We start from the raw sequence: 12,663 nt of genomic DNA, 5'->3' as shown, positions 1-12,663 counted from the left end.
ATGATCTGGCCCGCCAGCGGGAATGTGTCGTCAAGTTACAGGTTTGAGAGTTATTGCCGAGATGAAGGTCATTTAAATCAGTCGACATTTGAAGGACAAGTTTTTTGGGACCACATTTTTAAATACGTGAATTTCCTGGAGTACGGCAGTGAACTGGTCAAAACAAATTTTTAAAAATTAAAGTTCATTATTTATTCTAATCAACTCGACTACTGTAAAGTATTATAACTTCCTTTTTATCTTCTTCTATTTTTCAGTTGGAAAAGGAAGCTGTGACACCGTGACACATCATTGAATTCCTGACAAGGGTTGTGACATGTTTGATTTGTGTTGTCCTGCTTAATAAACCTGATTTAAAATGTTCTGACGTTTGTTTTTGTTTTACGTTTTTGTGTTTGGATTTTTTTTTAAATATCAATTTTTTAAATTCTTTTTATTATTATTTTTTTTTGCCGGGGGGGGGGGGGGGGGGGGGGGGGGGGGGAGTAGGTGAGGGGATGAGGGAGGGTTGAGGGGGGACGGGTTAGTGTCATCATTTATGATGTCTCCTCTACATCATTTTCCAGGTGATAAATTTGTGAATCACCATTACTTGTATGTTTGTGTGTATATATATATATATATATATATATATATATATATATATATATATATATATATATAACTACAAAAAGTTCAGAATAGAGCAGCAAGGCTTGTCCTAGGTATTGGTTGTAATGACTCAATGGGTGTCAAGGCGATGTTGAGGGCATTTCACTGGCTACCAGTTAAAGCTCGAATTGAATACAAAATTGCTCTGCTTTGTTTTAATGCCACCAATTCACGAAGCCCTGCCTACATTCAAGACTTGATTGTGCCCTGCAACCCCAGTCGAAATATCAGGTCCTCAAAATTGTATCACCTTCAAATTTCAAATTCCAAAAACTAATCTTAAACGTTTTGGCGACAGATCATTCAGTAAAGTAGACCCTCTATCCAGGGGCGGTTGGTCACATTGTATTTAAGGCGGCACAAATCCGAAATACAGAATCAAATTTTATTGGTCTAGTTAATTTAACTAAATTTGACCTACTTTGTATGTGTGTGTGTGTGTGTGTGTGTGTGTGTGTGTGGAGAGAGGGGGGTATTGCAATTGTTTGTCTTTATGTGTGCATATGTTTGCATATGTGCGTATATTTGTGTGTGCATGTATGTGTGTGTGTGTGTGTGTGTGTGTGTGTTAGAATATTAATGAGACATACTCACAAAAGAGCATCAATTATCTTGTACAAAACGTGTCTGTTAACTTTCACCTGTTCATTATAACGACTCACAGACGCAGCATGTCCTGTTTCCAACTGATTTCTTATCTACAACGTTGAAAAGTTTATATTTAACAGCATCTGTGACATGGCTATTTGATTCAGAATGTTTCTTCAGTGCCTGAGAGATGTGCGCAATATCACTGAATCCTCCTGTTGTCCGTTTTAGCTTACATCACCAAAAATCAAGCAATAAAAACAATGAAGCGTTTTACGGCTTTCACTTACACTGGCAGTAAGCCATTCAACAGTTTAAAAATAATCATTAAATCGGCGCTGACTCCCCGGAGTGTTAGAAACTAAGTTAAAATTCACTGGTTTGTGTGGACCTAAATCTTTCACCACTATTTTCTCTTGAGGGGATAAGTGTCGAAATTGATTTTCAATTTAAAAATCAACATGATTCATGATTGATTACAAATTACAGAAATAACTTTTTAAAATAAAATGATTCAAGAAATCTTTCCAAAGATAAAAACAGGTAGGTTTCATAAACAATGACAACAGCGATAAGACATTTTCTCTGAATGCTAACGGTATGACACACAACTTTAGAATAATTGAATTTTAAAATCCACATTAAATTCCAAACGCAAAGCACTTGTTAACTTCATACACAATCAGCGACATCTTTATAATTATACTATTATTAGACAATGCACACAATACAAGTTGAGTAGGGATCGTTGGGAGTGTGCGGGGAAAGGACTCCGTGGGGTCAGGGATTTTTATTTATAGTACCATGGGGCTCTTCTCGGTGCATACTTTGTTTAATGTTCTTTTTGATATTTAATATATATTTAAGCAAAACCAACAATGATAAAATATATATTTATTGCCATTCTCTTCATCCGTATATCTTAGTGAAGCAAAGCCTCTTCTTTCAGTGATAAAACTGATAGGGTTTTAATTTATCCCAAGTAGGACCTCAGGGCGTGCATCGCTAGATTGGCCGTCTTGGCCTAATTATTTAAGCAGTGAAAGACAATAGTTAGTTGGGGAGGGAGATTGGGGAGTGGTAACTAACTTTCTTCAAGGTACAACAGAGTATAGGATAAGGACAGGACGGCCAAACGAAGACTGGCTCATATAAACAACAAAAAACGCCCCCACCATACCACACCCTCCGCTCATTGTCACCCCGCGCAGGCAACGGGGGAAAGATGAAACGTGCCGATTTGACGCCACCTTCGAGGAGCGACGCACGAGTCATCAAATATTATATTCAAAACAAAAAGCAGTATGTGCTAAATTTTTAATTTTATCAAAATTTTAAAATTGAAGTTTTTTGTTTGGTTAACATGCTAATCTACGGAAAATATAGGGCGGCACAAAACAACTTCGCTCTATTGACCGACCGCCAGTGCCTCTATCACTTGGAATTCACTCCCACTGTCATTCAGGCTTGAAAGCAGCGTTGATAAATTCAAAAATAAACTGAAAATCTATCTCTTTGGGAAGTATTTAAAATAGATTATGCCAGATATTATTGCAAAGTGCATACGTGTATGCGTATGTGCGTGTGTGTGTGTGTGTGTGTGTGTGTGTGTATATCTTATATGCATGTATGTATATTTAATGTGCACGTGTATACAATGTGTTTGTGTGTGTATGATTGTGTGTATTGTATATTTGTATGTATGTATATATATATATATATATATATATATATATATATATATATATATATATATATATATATATATATATATATATATGAATATTGATTTGCTCATTTCAATGGGCATCTCCCCAGAATCGTAAATTAAATTCATCATTTCAGTTAATTTATCAATTCCCCAATCTCCAAGTGCTTCAATTAATTCTACATGAATATTGTCAGGTCCAGGTGCTTTCCCCCTCTTCATTTTTCTGAGTGCATTCTCCACTTCAGCTTTTAAGATAGGTGGTCCTTCTATGGAGTTATGGATTTGCAGTTTGTTCCCTTTTTCATCATGAACAGCTCCTCGATGTATTCCGACCAACGTTGCAATATGCTGTTTTTATCCATCAGCACTGTACAATCTTTAGCCTTAATGCAGCCTGTTTGTGTAAATTTACTCTTCCTGTTCACTGCCTTGATCGTGTTGTGGAAGGTTTTTGGGTCTTTTGAATAGTCAGCTCTTTCTATTTGTTCACATTTCTCATTCAGCCAGGCTTCCTTTGCCTCATTACATCTTTTCTTTATTTCTTTATTTATGCTTTTATACATTGCCTCATTTCCCTTAACACATCTCCTCCTTTCCATCAGATCCAATATTTCCTGTGTTATTCATTTCTTTTGTTTCCTCTTAGTTACCTTAGGAATGTGTTCCTCGAGTGAGTCAATGATAGAGTTCCTGGATGCGAGATAGTTTTCTTCCAACTGTGATGTATTACTAAGTACATCATACCTATTTTTTACAGATACAGAAAACTGTTCTTTTAGTTTGTCATTGGTGTTTAGATATTCAATGTGAAATTTTGTTTGTGTTTTAGATCTTTTGAGCTTTTTCATCTTTAATTTTATTCTACCTACCACTGGTATATGGTCACTGTTGCAGTCTGCCCCAGGCATTGATTTTGTCTGTTGAACGGCGTTTCTGAACCGTTTCTGTACGATAATGTAATCAATCAGATTACGCGTCTGGTCTCCAAGGCTCATCCAAGTCCATTTCCTCCTTGGGTGATTATAAAACCATGTGTTGCTGATGAACATGTCATGCGTTTTGCACCATTCTATTAGCCTCTCTCCTCTTTCATTGATCTGTCCTAAACCATGTGATCCAACAACATCTTCAATTTTTCTATCTCCAACTTTGGCATTAATATCTCTGATTACAACCTTGATGTCTTGAGCGAGATCCAAATAGTTTCCAGGCTTTCTCTAGGTCTTCGTAAAACTCTTCTATTTCTTCATCGGTATGACTTGTTGTTGGAGCATACGCCTGGATTATACCCACGTCAAAAGGCTTTCCCTGCAATTTTACCGCAATGATTCTGTTGGAAATAATATTTCATGGCCTTTCAACATTTTTGATGTTTCCGGATCAAGTATAATACCGACTCCGTATTCGTGAGTTTCACCACCAGAGTAGAATACTTTACATCAATTACAGATCATAGAACCGGCTCCCTTCCATCTCATTTCTGAAATCCCTAAGATGTTAATTGCCATTCAGTTCATTTCTTGTAGAACGTTTTCCAATTTTCCTGCTTGGAACATTGACCGCACGTTCCAAGTTCTTACTTTTTTAATGAATTTGCAAGCAGTAGCTTGATGGCGTATGGAACCGCCTGCTGCGCATGGCATTCCCTACCGAGCGAGTTGATCGCACTGCAGTGCTGATCCCCATGCACGCTGTTGTGAGGACATACTATGTTTTGTGACATGATATAACTTTGCAGTGATAATGGTGGGGAATTCACATCTCAAGAATTTACTTCCATTTTGAGAAATCACAGTATCAGACATGAAAAAAGCGCACCATACAGCCCCCATCAAAATGGGAAGGCAGAGCGTCCATGGCGCACACTTTTTGACATGGCCAGATGCCAATTATTGCAATGTGGGTTACCAAAATCACTGTGGACATATGCTGTCCTAACGGCTGCATATATTCGCAACAGGTAAAATATCTTGAATCAGGAAACCTTTATCTGCTAAAATTAAATCTCCAGGGCTTAAAATTAAAAGTTTTAGTAATCCACAATTTTGTACAATGACCTTATCCGAGACAGACCCTGGATAAAGTTTAGAAATAAAATTTATCACACCATTTGGACTCACACCAACAAGAGCTTTAACAGAATTCGTGGACCTATAAGAAGAATAAGTTAACCGTTGTTTATCCATTTCTTTAGGAATAGCAATTTGGTCATCTGTACAATCAATGATCATTCTTCAATTTGGAAATCTTAAAAATGATGATGGAGCTGATAGTTTATTTTTATGTCTAGAAGAGCATGTAACCTTCATAACATTTTCAAAGAGAAGCTTATGGCTTATGTAAAACATGAATAAAAGTTTGTATAATATTTGTTATAGTACTTTCACTAACGCTAAACAATTGTAAAATATGAAGGTTAGTGTAGTTTAAAGTTTCATAAGTGTAATAAAAATTTGGTCTTTTAATGCAACTGTCTCTTCCTGAACTTCCCATCCCCTATAATAAATAATGTTACCTCTAAAGCACTCAACATATTGAACAATAATATTAAATATTTTAAAACAATGTACACCTGTCTCCATTCGAAGAACTTTTTTTTTCTGTTAGGCTTGAAACAGTGTAAGTGCGTTGAATCTAACTAAGTTGTTTTTTTTTTTTTTAAGCTAGCTATTTCCTTATTTTTGTCTGTAATTTCTTGTTCTTGAATTAAATTTGTTGTGTGAGATTTTGACTTACATATTTCACACCAACGAGCTTTTTGTGTCCTCGAGTTTGGTTGATTGTTGAAGGGTCTTCTGTTGTACGAACTAACCGTCATCACATTTGATGCGGTTGAAGAAGAATCTTGGAGTTTCTCAGTGTCTTCGTAATTACGTAATAACGATTTGAATTCGCTGAAGGTCAGTACTTCTGACTTTTGTGTGATTACGGCAGTAAAACTTTTATAATTTACCCCAAGTCCTTTTATCATCATAGTGATTAGCAAACTGTTACTGATTGTCTCACCAGCATCACGTAGAGCCGCTGCTGACGATTCAGCTCGAATGATATAGTCAGTAACTGTTTCTTGGTCATTCTTTAAGAGGGATGTCAACTCTGTGTAGAGTGTTATGATACGAGGTTTACCTTTCGGAAGATAGTGTTGTCTCAGGATTCGTAGTGCTCTGCGACCGTTGTTCCTTGCGTCCCTTATGATAAGAGAAAGGGATCTGTCGTCCAATACCTGGACCAGTTCGTCAAATACTTCCTCGTTTTTGTCTTGTTCTGTTGATACATCTTGATTCAAATCATCAAGGTCCTTTATTGATGAGGAAAATAATGATGATGAGGAATCTGGTTTTTTTTAAAGGTGGGACTTTGTGATGATGATGATGATGATGATGATGATGATGATGATGGTGGTGGTGGTGGTGGACTTCTTGATGTTGGTGCCAATTGAGATGGGGTGGGAATTCCTTGTGTCTCTTTTCTTTTCTTTCTGTCTGGCTCTAATGTAAACAATTTATTTTTATTTCTGTCAAACAATTCAGGGAGGTTGGCTTTGTCACCATCTCTGAAGTGACAAGAACACACTCTTGATGATGATATTGGATCTTTTGTCCTTTCTCCTGAAAAGAAAAGATTAAAAAAAAAACCCCAATAATTCTGTTGGGCATATTGGGTATACTATTTAATTTGATAAGTACTTTGTTTTAGACTATCTTGTTTGACACCAGCTCAATGCATGATAAATCAAAGGTGTGCAAGAGACAAGGTTACTGGTGGGTCTCTCGCCTGTCTTTTATGAAATCGCACATTCAGCAAAATGTCGCACTTCCTCATTACTTCTTTTGATGATTTTGACTAGTTATATAAAAATATGAATTCTTAAATTTACACAGTTAAAGTTGATCTTGGGGTTGAGTGGGGCAAGACTGGCGTTTTCTCTTTATTTCAGTCAGTACTGTACTGGCCAGTGCGGTAATGGGAACTTTGGAGTGTCAACAATCGGGAACAGGTAAAGGAGCGAGGTTCACACAGAGTTGCCACCTCTCAGTCGGGGAGGGGAGGCATGGCAGAGAATCAGAGAAACTTTCCAAAAAAGAGGAAAGTGTGTGTATGAGAGAGAGAGAGAGAGAGAGAGAGAGAGAGAGAGAGAGAGAGAGAGAGAGAGAGAGAGAGAGATCTGCGTGAGGGGGGGGGGAGAGGTTCCGTTATTTTATTTATTTATTTTCATTTTGCCATTAAGGTATTGAGTTTAAAGTAAGATTTTAACAAATATTTTCTTCTCTTTCTTCTGTTTTTCTCCTTTTAAAAAATTATCACTTATCAGTAGAACGGAACTCTCATTCAGTTTATCTATCTATCAGTATCAGCCTTAACATCAAAACGTATAGATTGAGATTTCATTTTTGCTTCAACTTCAATAAAAACCTAGTTTGGAATGTATTGTTATTTATAATTTCGTGCAATTGTACACTTTAATCATAAAATATAGGTCTACGTAAGCTAGAACTAGACCTAGATCTGGACTACGAACTCTATCAAAGGTTCGACGAGGCGTGCGTGCTTACCTGACTAAAGTGATCCACTTTTTCTTCAATTTTTTGTCTGCCTCTCCATTTGGAAATCTGTAAAACTTGCAGGAGTGACTCTCTGACTGGTGCAGACAATCTGGTGCAAAACACTGGACCATATTTAAGATAAAAATTGTTTTTTGAGCGATTTTCCAATTATTCCTTTCCCGGACCAAGTACGGATTTTTTTGTTTAGAGCCAGCCGATTCGTTGCTAGGCGGACGTGACGTCAGACTTTGGAATGATGGCATAATAATATCAAAACTTTATTGAAGAATACTAGACAGCATTAGTGTTATTAGTGGTCCTATACCTCCGCTGTTATGATATTGAGGAAAAGAACGGAGAGAGAGAGAGAGAGAGAGAGAGAGAGAGAGAGAGAGAGAGAGAGAGAGAGAGAGAGAGAAAGAGAGAGAGGGGGAGAACAGGAGTAGAAGGGTGCGTTTCAAAGTTATATTTAAAATAGAGGAGAGAAATAAATTAAATGACACTCTAACGTCCTGGCATAGGGTACCGACCACTGACATCTATAGGTACCGACCATAGAATTAAACGAATGAGAATACGTGCGAAGCCTAAAAAGTGTCCACCAATGAAAGCATTCAGCGCCATTTTGTTGTTGGCTGAGAATGTAGTAATTACCATTCATTCGGTATCTATGTCAACATAACGACACAAGAAAAACAACAAACAATATCAAAATCCACAATAAAATGTTTCAGAACTGTTGCGTATATTTATGGCACAACGAAGCTGTCAAAAAATGAAGTTAGAGAATGTGTGTAATCATGTATTATAATAACCTGTAATGTGTTTTCCAACCACCACATCATCTACTACTACAACCACCACCACAATATCATCTGTAACACTACTACTACAACCACCAGCCCCACATCATTATCACTACCACTACTACTACACCACCACCAGCACTCATCATCACTACCACTACTACAATCACCACAACCACATCGTCATCACTACCACTACTACTGCAACAACCACCACCATATCATCATCATTACCACTACTACCACAACCACCACCACCACTACTACTACAACACCACCACAATAGCATCACTACCACTACTACTACAACCACCACAACACATCGATCACGACCACTACTACTACAACCACCACCAATCATACACCACTACTACTACAACCACCACCATATCATTACCATTACCACTACTACTACAACCACCACTACCACATCGTCATCACTACCACTACTACTGCAACCATCACTACCACCATATCATCACCATTACAACTACTACTACAACCACCACAACCACATCATCATCACTACCACTACTACTACAACCACCACCACATCATCATCACTATCACTACTACTACAACTACAACCACCACCACATTATCATCACTACCACTACTACTACTGCAACCACCACCACCATATCATCATCATTGAAATATTTTTTTTAAATTGAGCTTTATATAGTGCAATATCTACTAAATGTGCTCAAAGCGCTTTACAAGGGGTCCCTGGTCAACATTTAACATGTAGGACGGGACATGACGCCTGTTAGGCGATATTACAATTTTTCGGACAAAGACAACTCTGTTAACGGCCAGGTACTCATTTTACACCTGAGTACGGTGAGAGAATGTGAGTAAAGAGCCTTTTCCAAGGACTCAACTATGCGCCGAGCGCGAGGCTCGAACCCAGGACCTTCCGATCCGGAAGCGAGTGTCATACTACTAGACCACATAGCCGCATCATTACCACTACTACTACAAACACCACCACCACATCATCATCACGACCACTACTACTACAACCACCACCACCACCATATCATTACCATTACCACTACTACTACAACCACCACCACATCATCATCACTACCACTACTACTACAACTACAATCATCACCACCACCACATCATCATCACTATTACTACTACAACTACAACCACCACCAACACCACATCACCTCACTAACACTCAGTACTACAATCACTACCATTAGGTTTTGGAGCTTTACTTCATTTGAAATAAGGAAACTTCGGAATTGTATTTGGCATTGTGTTTATATATCATAATATAATTCTAATCAGTTATCTATTTAGAACTAGATACTATACAATATGTATGCCAAATACCACCCCAATTCCCCTTTCTTGTGTGTGGGAATTCCTCTTTCGGCATTGAAATTGAGTGTGAGAGAGTCATCACTACACACATAAACAACAGAAACAATTTAAAAACAAGACTATGACACGCAACCACTCACACACGAGGCTATACTATTTATCCTTTTCTCTATATAGAATAGGACAAGACAAACAATAGCTTGACTCTCGCTACACTTCGCATTGATGTTTGTCGTCTCACGAGTTCAACTCTCGGTCGACCTGTCAATATTCCTTTTTGCCTCGGACGTAATCATTAATAGAATGTTGTGTGGTTTTGACCGTGAAGAAAACCTTAAGAAGTCACATTTATATCATTTTAGAGAGATCGTTTTGAATAATTTTGAGTTAAACGAGCGAGCAGCAACTTGTTTTCATGAACGGCCGATCAGCGCTTGTTTACTATAGTAACGCGATTCCCAGCCAACAGCAAAATGGCGGATATTTTTCTCATCGAGGCCGCTGGTTGGTTAGCCAATAAGAGCACCGTACGGTTTCCATTGGGTAAATTCCTTGGTACCGACTCATCATTCACATTACAGGAAGGAAATCCCATCCTTACGTATACATGGCAATTTTATATATATATATATATATTAATATATATATATATATATATATATATATATAATATATATATATATATATATATATATATATATATAATATATATATATATATATATATATATATATATATTCTATATAATATATCTTTTCATTGAGTTCCTTCATTCCATCATTAGTTCATTTATTTATATATTAATTAATTTATTTGTTTTTATTTGTTTATTTATTTATTTATTTATTTATTTATTTATTTATTTATTTATTTATCTATTTATTCATTTACTAATCATTTTATTATTATTTTCATTTCTCATTCTATTATATTTACACATACATAACAAATATAGTTCTAATGATGAGGCTTGTGGCTCATGCGATTACCCTTTGTTACTATTATTATTATTATTATTATTATTATTATTATTATTATTATTATTATTATTATTATTATTATTATTATTATTATTATTATTATTATTATTATTATTATTATTATTATTATTATTATTATTATTATTACCATCATCATCCTCGTTTTATTTATTTATTTATTTGTTATTTTAATCTACATTCGCATCTCTGCTTCTATATTTAATTTTGATCAGCACCATATATTCCTATATTATATATCTTGACGACAAGATTATTTACACGAATTTCGACAAAGTGGTTATATGAGGAATTTTAAGCTAAGCTTTCTTTCTATCTTTATTTTAGAATAATTCAGTTTGTTTTGTGTTTTTTGATTATTATATATTTTTATTTAACTTAATTTATTTCTTGAGCTATATAATATATATATATATATATATATATATATATATATATATATATATATATATATATATATATATATGTTTTGATATCATTACATCATCTCATTGTCGCTGTCTCTCAATCTCCCTCTATCTATCTCTCTCTCTCTCTCTCTCTCTCTCTCTCTCTCTCTCTCTCTCTTCCATTGCACACGCACACACACACACACACACACACACACACACACACATTTACAAATTTCGTCTATATTATTATGACAATCTAATATAAATACATATGCATTTTGTGTTTAAGTGAAAAAAATAATTCAGGAGTCAGACTTACTCCCTTTATCTTTACGCCCAGTTTCCACCCATACTAAAATAATAGCTATCAAGACCCAACACTGTTGTGCACAGCAGCTTCACTGGGGCAATTCCTTATTTGACGTCCTTGTCAGTGCTTTTTGAATGACATCAACATCGACATTTTATCACGGGCCCGTGTAAGAGAGTAAGCTTATCCAAAAAGGTTACACGACAATTCTAGTGAAAAACACGATCAGTTATCCAGCAAATGAAATGAATGAATTTAAGAAGAAGGTATTTCGCTGAAACTTGTTAATATTTAATGGGTTTAGGACAGTTTTACGTCCAAAGTTAATGGAATGGTTATTGTGTCGATTGTTAGAAAACTACTTTCTTGTTAATTGGTGTTAATTGCTATTTGAAATTAAATGCAACAGATTGTAGTATGTTTTTGTTGTTTGTGAATGAAAGCTGACTTTTATCAAAATAATATATCTTAAAAGGCGGAGTTTGGCATTAATATTTAGGGATTTAACACGCGTTGGTTTGAGTATGATTTGCTTTGACTTTTAGGGGGTGGATTTTAGTCTGACATGGAACTGTCAAGATTAGTAGGATGTGTGATTTGAAGGAATTGTGGGTACTGTTACAATAGGATATAAAACAGAGTATTTCTGATCAAACCGGGATTCTACATTCGATGATTCTACATTCTACTTCACAATGAGCTGCACTTTCTTAGTATGCTGCCAGTTCTAACATTCTGCTAGGAATCTTTATTTTACGGACTTATAAATATTCCACGTTTATTGAAAATGGTTAATTAGGCAAAATGACTATACATTTGGATTGATTTTACGGATTTGGAATTTATGAAACTGATTGAATTATCACCATGCTATTTGATTTGGATTTCGGATTTATCACAACAAAAAAGCAGTAAGAAATGAAACTTGGAATCTGGACTTTTATTTGAATGTCTTGATGTTTTACATTCAATTATCATCATCGAGCCTTGAACTCTTTAGTCATTATTAACATCTACAACCCAATGCCAAGGAATATCATTGCCATCTATCAAAAGCCACTATACGATCATAAGCCATTACATATGTGTGCAACTACGCCACAACCGATGGTGTCGATATATCCGCTTCACATTACACACTGCAGATTCGGACATACAAACAAAAGCTCACACGCATCCAATTACACACACTCACACACACACATACATACACACACACATATATTATATATATATATATATATACATATGTGTGTATATATTATATATATATATATATATATATATATATATATATATATATATATATATAATACACACAA

General features: G+C 35.7%; 1 protein-coding gene across 1 annotated transcript in view; it reads right to left on the bottom strand.

Moving 5' to 3' along the window:
• The window catches only part of LOC144963266 (TATA box-binding protein-associated factor RNA polymerase I subunit A-like), a 105,553-nt gene that overhangs the window by 71,325 nt on the left and 21,565 nt on the right, over positions 1-12,663 (bottom strand). The gene's annotated exons all lie outside the window — the stretch shown is intronic.

This window comes from Berghia stephanieae, chromosome 1 (assembly GCF_034508935.2).
Source record: "Berghia stephanieae isolate SIO BIC M18660-M18661 chromosome 1, UCSD_Bste_1.3, whole genome shotgun sequence".
Taxonomy (NCBI): Eukaryota; Metazoa; Mollusca; class Gastropoda; order Nudibranchia; family Aeolidiidae; genus Berghia; species Berghia stephanieae.
This window is presented reverse-complemented; position numbering and strand designations above follow the sequence as displayed.